The sequence below is a fragment of the Camelus bactrianus genome, chromosome 3, assembly GCF_048773025.1.
Source record: "Camelus bactrianus isolate YW-2024 breed Bactrian camel chromosome 3, ASM4877302v1, whole genome shotgun sequence".
In the NCBI taxonomy this organism is placed as follows: domain Eukaryota; kingdom Metazoa; phylum Chordata; class Mammalia; order Artiodactyla; family Camelidae; genus Camelus; species Camelus bactrianus.
In genome coordinates, this window is record NC_133541.1 from 160,215,239 (window position 1) to 160,223,656 (window position 8,418).

Consider the following 8,418-nt stretch of genomic DNA (forward strand, 5'->3'; position numbering starts at 1 on the left):
TCCACACATATATATGGGGAGGTACAAGCTCCAACTCGGTTTTACAGTGAAAACTGCAGAAACTTCAAACCGGCACTAGGAAACAGACTGAGAAAGCAGAGGAAAAGTGTCTCCTCAACCCGTTCCCTTGGTGCTAGATGAACGAACGTCTCTCCACTTGCTCAGTTCTGAGAGATAAGTGTGTGTGAAAGCCGTCCTTCACCTAGCTTGTTGGGAACACAAAGTTTCTTTTCAGTTGCAAACTCCATTCCATACATATATATGGGGAGGTACTAGCTTCAACTCGGTTTTACAGTAAAAAGTGCAGGAACTTCAAACCGGCACTAGGAAACAGACTGAGAAAGCAGAGAAAAAGTGTCTCCTGCAACCCGTTCCCTTGGTGCTAGATGAACGAACGTCTCTCCACTTGCTCAGTTCTGAGAGATAAGTGTGTGTGAAAGCCGTCCTTCACCTAGCTTGTTGGGAACACAAAGTTTCTTTTCAGTTGCAAACTCCATTCCATACATCTATAAGGGGAGGTACTAGCTCCAACTCGGTTTTACAATGAAAACTGCAGGAACTTCAAACCGGCACTAGGAAACAGACTGAGAAAGCAGAGAAAAAGTGTCTCCTCAACCCGTTCCCTTGCTGCTAGATGAACGAACGTCTCTCCACTTGCTCAGTTCTGAGAGATAAGTGTGTGTGAAAGCCGTCCTTCACCTAGCTTGTTGGGAACACAAAGTTTCTTTTCAGTTGCAAACTCCATTCCATACATATATATTGGGTGGTACTAGCTCCAACTCCGTTATACCGTGAAAACTACAGGAACTTCAAACCGGCACTAGGAAACAGACTGAGAAATCAGATAAAAAGTGTCTCCTGCAACCCGTTCCCTTGGTGCTAGATGAACGAACGTCTCTCCACTTTCTCAGTTCTGAGAGATAAGTGTGTGTGAAAGCCGTCCTTCAAATAGCTTGTTGGGAACACAAAGTTTCTTTGAAGTTGCAAACTCCATTCCATACTTATATATGGAGAGGTACTAGCTCCAACTCTGTTTTACAGTGAAAACTGCAGGAAATTCAAACCGGCACTAAGAAACAGACTGAGAAAGCAGAGAAAAAGTGTCTCCTGCAACCCGTTCCTTGGTGCTAGATGAACGAACGTCTCTCCACTTGCTCAGTTCTGAGAGATAAGTGTGTGTGAAAGCCGTCCTTCACCTAGCTTGTTGGGAACACAAAGTTTCTTTTCAGTTGCAAACTCCATTCCATACATATATATGGGGAGGTACAAGCTCCAAATCGTTTTTACAGTGAAAACTGCAGGAACTTCAAACCGGCACTAGGAAACTGTCTGAGAAAGCAGAGAAAAAGTGTCTCCTCAACCCGTTTCCTTGGTGCTAGATGAACGAACTTCTCTCCCCTTGCTCAGTTCTGAGAGATAAGAGTGTGTGAAAGCCGTCCTTCACTTAGCTTGTTGGGAACACAATGTTTCTTTTCAGTTGCAAACACCATTCCATACATATATAAGGGGAGGTACTAGCTCCAACTCGGTTTTACAATGAAAACTGCAGGAACTTCAAACCGGCACTAGGAAACAGACTGAGAAAGCAGAGAAAAAGTGTCTCCTGCAACCCGTTCCCTTGGTGCTAGATGAACGAACGTCTCTCCACTTGCTCAGTTATGAGAGATAAGTGTGTGTGAAAGCCGTCCTTCACCTAGCTTGTTGGGAACACAAAATTTCTTTTCAGTTGCAAACTCCATTCCATACATATATATGGGGAGGTACAAGCTTCAACTCGGTTTTACAGTGAAAAGTGCAGGAACTTCAAACCGGCACTAGGAAACGGACTGAGAAATCAGAGAAAAAGTGTCACCTGCAACCCGTTCCCATGGTGCTAGATGAACGAACTTATATCCGCATGCTAATTTCTGAGAGATAAATGTGTGTGAAAGTCGTCCTTTACCTAGCTTGTTGGGAACACAAAGTTTCTTTTCAGTTGCAAACTCCATTCCACACATATATATGGGGAGGTACAAGCTCCAACTCGGTTTTACAGTGAAAACTGCAGAAACTTCAAACCGGCACTAGGAAACAGACTGAGAAAGCAGAGAAAAAGTGTCTCCTCAACCCGTTCCCTTGCTGCTAGATGAACGAACGTCTCTCCACTTGCTCAGTTCTGAGAGATAAGTGTGTGTGAAAGCCGTCCTTCACCTAGCTTGTTGGGAACACAAAGTTTCTTTTCAGTTGCAAACTCCATTCCATACATATATATTGGGTGGTACTAGCTCCAACTCCGTTATACCGTGAAAACTACAGGAACTTCAAACCGGCACTAGGAAACAGACTGAGAAATCAGATAAAAAGTGTCTCCTGCAACCCGTTCCCTTGGTGCTAGATGAACGAACGTCTCTCCACTTTCTCAGTTCTGAGAGATAAGTGTGTGTGAAAGCCGTCCTTCAAATAGCTTGTTGGGAACACAAAGTTTCTTTGAAGTTGCAAACTCCATTCCATACTTATATATGGAGAGGTACTAGCTCCAACTCTGTTTTACAGTGAAAACTGCAGGAACTTCAAACCGGCACTAAGAAACAGACTGAGAAAGCAGAGAAAAAGTGTCTCCTGCAACTCGTTCCTTGGTGCTAGATGAACGAACGTCTCTCCACTTGCTCAGTTCTGAGAGATAAGTGTGTGTGAAAGCCGTCCTTCACCTAGCTTGTTGGGAACACAAAGTTTCTTTTCAGTTGCAAACTCCATTCCATACATATATATGGGGAGGTACAAGCTCCAAATCGTTTTTACAGTGAAAACTGCAGGAACTTCAAACCGGCACTAGGAAACTGACTGAGAAAGCAGAGAAAAAGTGTCTCCTCAACCCGTTTCCTTGGTGCTAGATGAACGAACTTCTCTCCCCTTGCTCAGTTCTGAGAGATAAGAGTGTGTGAAAGCCGTCCTTCACCTAGCTTGTTGGGAACACAATGTTTCTTTTCAGTTGCAAACACCATTCCATACATATATAAGGGGACGTACTAGCTCCAACTCGGTTTTACAGTGAAAACTGCAGGAACTTCAAACCGGCACTAGGAAACAGACTGAGAAAGCAGAGAAATAGTGTCTCCTGCAACCCATTACCTTGGTGCTAGATGAACGAACGTCTCTCCACTTGCTCAGTTCTGAGAGATAAGTGTGTGTGAAAGCCGTCCTTCACCTAGCTTGTTGGGAACACAAAGTTTCTTTTCAGTTTCAAACTCCATTCCATACATCTATATGGGGAGGTACTAGCTCCAACTCGGTTTTACAATGAAAACTGCAGGAACTTCAAACCGGCACTAGGAAACAGACTGAGAAAGCAGAGAAAAAGTGTCTCCTGCAACCCGTTCCCTTGGTGCTAGATGAACGAACGTCTCTCCACTTGCTCAGTTCTGAGAGATAAGTGTGTGTGAAAGCCGTCCTTCACCTAGCTTGTTGGGAAAACAAAGTTACTTTTCAGTTGCAAACTCCATTCCATACATATATATGGGGAGGTACAAGCTCCAACTCGGTTTTACAGTGTAAACTGCAGGAACTTCAAACCGGCACTAGGAAACAGACTGAGAAAGCAGAGAAAAAGTGTCTCCAGCAACCCGTTCCCTTGGTGCTAGATGAACGAACGTCTCTCCACTTTCTCAGTTCCGAGAGAAATGTGTGTGTGAAAACCATACTTCACTTAGCTTGTTGGGAACACAAAGTTTCTTTTCAGTTGCAAACTCCATTCCATACATATATATGGGGAGGTACTAGCTCCAACTCTGTTTTACAGTGAAAACTGCAGGACCTTCAAACCGTCACTAGGAAACAGACTGAGAAAGCAGAGAAAAAGTGTCTCCTGCAACACGTTCCCTTGGTGCTAGATGAACGAACTTCTCTCCACTTGCTCAGTTCTGAGAGATAAGTGTGTGTGAAAGCAGTCCTTCACTTATCTTGTTGGATACACAAAGTTTCTTTTCAGATGCAAACTCCATTCCATACATATATATGGGGAGGTACTAGCTCCAACTCGGTTTTACAGTGAAAACTGCAGGAACATCAAACCGGCACTAGGAATCAGACTGAGAAAGCAGAGAAAAAGTGTCTCCTGCAACCCTTTCCCTTGGTGATAGATGAACGAACGTCTCTCCACTTGCTCAGTTCTGAGAGATAAGTGTGTGTGAAAGCCGTCCTTCACCTAGCTTGTTGGGAACACAAAGTTTCTTTTCAGTTGCAAACTCCATTCCATACATATATATGGGGAGGTACAAGCTCCAAATCGTTTTTACAGTGAAAACTGCAGGAACTTCAAACCGGCACTAGGAAACTGACTGAGAAAGCAGAGAAAAAGTGTCTCCTCAACCCGTTTCCTTGGTGCTAGATGAACGAACTTCTCTCCCCTTGCTCAGTTCTGAGAGATAAGAGTGTGTGAAAGCCGTCCTTCACCTAGCTTGTTGGGAACACAATGTTTCTTTTCAGTTGCAAACACCATTCCATACATATATAAGGGGACGTACTAGCTCCAACTCGGTTTTACAGTGAAAACTGCAGGAACTTCAAACCGGCACTAGGAAACAGACTGAGAAAGCAGAGAAATAGTGTCTCCTGCAACCCATTCCCTTGGTGCTAGATGAACGAACGTCTCTCCACTTGCTCAGTTCTGAGAGATAAGTGTGTGTGAAAGCCGTCCTTCACCTAGCTTGTTGGGAACACAAAGTTTCTTTTCAGTTTCAAACTCCATTCCATACATCTATATGGGGAGGTACTAGCTCCAACTCGGTTTTACAATGAAAACTGCAGGAACTTCAAACCGGCACTAGGAAACAGACTGAGAAAGCAGAGAAAAAGTGTCTCCTGCAACCCGTTCCCTTGGTGCTAGATGAACGAACGTCTCTCCACTTGCTCAGTTCTGAGAGATAAGTGTGTGTGAAAGCCGTCCTTCACCTAGCTTGTTGGGAAAACAAAGTTACTTTTCAGTTGCAAACTCCATTCCATACATATATATGGGGAGGTACAAGCTCCAACTCGGTTTTACAGTGTAAACTGCAGGAACTTCAAACCGGCACTAGGAAACAGACTGAGAAAGCAGAGAAAAAGTGTCTCCAGCAACCCGTTCCCTTGGTGCTAGATGAACGAACGTCTCTCCACTTTCTCAGTTCCGAGAGAAATGTGTGTGTGAAAACCATACTTCACTTAGCTTGTTGGGAACACAAAGTTTCTTTTCAGTTGCAAACTCCATTCCATACATATATATGGGGAGGTACTAGCTCCAACTCTGTTTTACAGTGAAAACTGCAGGACCTTCAAACCGTCACTAGGAAACAGACTGAGAAAGCAGAGAAAAAGTGTCTCCTGCAACACGTTCCCTTGGTGCTAGATGAACGAACTTCTCTCCACTTGCTCAGTTCTGAGAGATAAGTGTGTGTGAAAGCAGTCCTTCACTTATCTTGTTGGATACACAAAGTTTCTTTTCAGATGCAAACTCCATTCCATACATATATATGGGGAGGTACTAGCTCCAACTCGGTTTTACAGTGAAAACTGCAGGAACATCAAACCGGCACTAGGAATCAGACTGAGAAAGCAGAGAAAAAGTGTCTCCTGCAACCCTTTCCCTTGGTGATAGATGAACGAACGTCTCTCCACTTGCTCAGTTCTGAGAGATAAGAGTGTGTGAAAGCCGTTCTTCACCAAGCTTGTTGGGAACACAAAGTTCCTTTTCAGTTGCAAACTCTATTCCATACATATATATAGGGAGGTACTAGCTCCAACTCTGTTTTACAGTGAAAACTGCAGGAACATCAAACCGACACTAGGAAACAGACTGAGAAACAGAGAAAAAGTGTCTCCAGCAACCCGTTCCAATGGTGCTAGATGAACGAACGTCTCTCCACTTGCTCATTTCTGAGAGATAAGTGTGTGTGAAAGCCGTCCTTCACCTAGCTTGTTGGGAAAACAAAGTTACTTTTCAGTTGCAAACTCCATTCCATACATATATATGGGGAGGTACAAGCTCCAACTCGGTTTTACAGTGTAAACTGCAGGAACTTCAAACCGGCACTAGGAAACAGACTGAGAAAGCAGAGAAAAAGTGTCTCCAGCAACCCGTTCCCTTGGTGCTAGATGAACGAACGTCTCTCCACTTTCTCAGTTCCGAGAGAAATGTGTGTGTGAAAACCATACTTCACTTAGCTTGTTGGGAACACAAAGTTTCTTTTCAGTTGCAAACTCCATTCCATACATATATATGGGGAGGTACTAGCTCCAACTCTGTTTTACAGTGAAAACTGCAGGACCTTCAAACCGTCACTAGGAAACAGACTGAGAAAGCAGAGAAAAAGTGTCTCCTGCAACACGTTCCCTTGGTGCTAGATGAACGAACTTCTCTCCACTTGCTCAGTTCTGAGAGATAAGTGTGTGTGAAAGCAGTCCTTCACTTATCTTGTTGGATACACAAAGTTTCTTTTCAGATGCAAACTCCATTCCATACATATATATGGGGAGGTACTAGCTCCAACTCGGTTTTACAGTGAAAACTGCAGGAACATCAAACCGGCACTAGGAATCAGACTGAGAAAGCAGAGAAAAAGTGTCTCCTGCAACCCTTTCCCTTGGTGATAGATGAACGAACGTCTCTCCACTTGCTCAGTTCTGAGAGATAAGAGTGTGTGAAAGCCGTTCTTCACCAAGCTTGTTGGGAACACAAAGTTCCTTTTCAGTTGCAAACTCTATTCCATACATATATATAGTGAGGTACTAGCTCCAACTCTGTTTTACAGTGAAAACTGCAGGAACATCAAACCGACACTAGGAAACAGACTGAGAAACAGAGAAAAAGTGTCTCCAGCAACCCGTTCCCATGGTGCTAGATGAACGAACGTCTCTCCACTTGCTCATTTCTGAGAGATAAGTGTGTGTGAAAGCCGTCCTTCACCTAGCTTTTTGGGAACACAAAGTTTCTTTTAAGTTGCAAACTCCTTTCCATACATATATATGGGGAGGTACAAGCTCCAACTCGGTTTTACAGTGAAAACTGCCGGAACTTGAAACCGGCACTAAGAAACAGACTGAGAAAGCAGAGAAAAAGTTTCACCTGCAACCCGTTCCCTTGGTGGTAGATGAACGAACGTCTCTCCACTTGCTCAGTTCTGAGAGATAAGTGTGTGTGAAAGCCGTCCTTCAACTAGCTTGTGGGGAACACAAAGTTTGTTTTCAGTTGCAAACTCCAATTCATACATATATATGTTGAGGTACTAGCTCCAACTCGATTTTACAGTGAAAATTTCAGGAACTTCAAACCGGCACTAGGAAACAGACTGAGAAAGTAGAGAAAAAGTGTCTCCTGCAACCCGTTCCCTTGGTGCTAGATGAACGAACGTCTCTCCACTTTCTCAGTTCTGAGAGATAAGTGTGTGTGAAAGCCGTCCTTCACCTAGCTTGTTGGGAACACAAAGTTTCTTTTCAGTTGCAAACTCCATTCCATACTTATATATGGACAGGTACTAGCTCCAACTCTGTTTTACAGTGAAAACTGCAGGAACTTCAAACCGGCACTAAGAAACAGACTGAGAAAGCAGAGAAAAAGTGTCTCCTGCAACCCGTTCCCTTGGTGCTAGATGAACGAACGTCTCTCCACTTGCTCAGTTCTGAGAGATAAGTGTGTGTGAAAGCCGTCCTTCACCTAGCTTGTTGGGAACACAAAGTTTGTTTTCAGTTGCAAACTCCATTCCATACATATATATGGGGAGGTACAAGCTCCAAATCGTTTTTACAGTGAAAAGTGCAGGAACTTAAAACCGGCACTAGGAAACAGACTGTGAAAACAGAGAAAAAGTGTCTCCTGCAACCCGTTCCCTTGGTGCTAGATGAACGAACGTCTCTCCACTTGCTCAGTTATGAGAGATAATTGTGTGTGAAAGCCGTGCTTCACCTAGCTTGTTGGGAACACATAAATTCTTTTCAGTTGCAAACTCCATTCCATACATATATATGGGGAGGTACAAGCTCCAACTCGGTTTTACAGTGAAAACTGCAGGAACTTCAAACCGGCACTAGGAAACAGACTGAGAAAGCAGAGAAAAAGTGTCTCCTGCAATCCGTTCCCTTGGTGCTCGATGAACGAACGTCTCTCCACTTGCTCAGTTCTGAGAGATAAGTGTGTGTGAAAGCCGTTCTTCACCTAGCTTGTTGGGAACACAAAGTTTCTTTTCAGTTGCAAACTCCATTCCATACATATATATGGGGAGTTACAAGCTCCAACTCGGTTTTACAGTGAAAACTGCAGGAACTTCAAACCGGCACTAGGAAACAGACTGAGAAAGCAGAGAAAAAGTGTCTCCTCAACCCGTTCCCTTGGTGCTAGATGAACGAACGTCTCTCCACTTGCTCAGGTCTGAGAGATAAGTGTGTGTGAAAGCCGTCCTTCACCTAGCTTGT